This window comes from Triticum aestivum, chromosome 5B (genome assembly GCF_018294505.1).
Source record: "Triticum aestivum cultivar Chinese Spring chromosome 5B, IWGSC CS RefSeq v2.1, whole genome shotgun sequence".
Lineage (NCBI taxonomy): Eukaryota > Viridiplantae > Streptophyta > Magnoliopsida > Poales > Poaceae > Triticum > Triticum aestivum.
The window spans coordinates 282,676,591-282,677,649 of record NC_057807.1 but is presented as its reverse complement, the minus strand read 5'-3'; positions in this window follow the sequence as shown (position 1 = coordinate 282,677,649).

Below are 1,059 nucleotides of genomic sequence, written 5' to 3'. Positions count from 1 at the left end.
GCTCTCTTTCGTAAACGAGCTCTTGGATCGCATCTCCGCCCTGGGAGTCGCTACAGACTACAATCAGATCGGGCTTAAAACCGATCTGAGAGAGATTAACTCTCCCTAGGTTACCCACCACGTTGCTGTGGTAGAGGAACAACGCGGCGATTCTTCTTCTATATTAAAAACAATTTATGTCCGGACTCCTGATCCCTCCATGCCGGATTCCCGCGGAGGGACGGACGTCAATCAAGTACTGAACCTAAAGTCAGGCAACCGACCAGATTCGTTGGACGACATCCAGCAATCCAAGCTTCCAAATTCGGAAACTTTTCGGCCCTTGAGCCTCATGTTGGGCAGGGTTCCGTACTTAATTCCACCCGCCCACCCAAACATAAGCGATCTATCTCAAATCCGGTAAGAGCCCGCCGACAGGATAAAGGACTGCCGTGAGGAAAACGCAATCTCAATTTTCTGCAACAATTGGACACTTTGCCGACCTGGCGTCCATAGTACGAAAGTACTGTGCGATGGAGAGTGCTTGGAAAACCGAAACTAAGTTTTGGGACAATCCGGCTCCGAACACAACCCTAATCCGAAACAAAAGGGTGCATCATGCTCAGGCACCCGGGAAAAAAACCAAAAAGAAAAAACTCCATAAAGGGCACAGAACCGTACTGGAGGGATGGCTCAGCGGACCCTGTAAAATTCATAGTATAGAGGGCGCCACTCCAACACATAGCCTTCGGGCATGTTGGATACTGCGGCAGGTGGCCAAAAGTGGCGAAGAGCTTCTAGCCCCGGAGAACCACCCCAACAGTACCAGTACGGTATTAACAGTCTTCGAGACTTTCGCATCAAATAATATGCGGAAACGAACAATCCGCAGCCTCGCCGAAGTCTACCAAGTAGCAACAACAAATCCATGGAGCGACACGGCTATCACCTTCAACGCCAGCGACGAACCTAAATTCCGAACAGCCCGAGCACCAGCCGCATTGGTCCTTAGTCCAATAGTGGACGGCTTTCGTCTTACCAAGGTACTCATGGATGGCGGCAGCGGATTAAACCTCATCT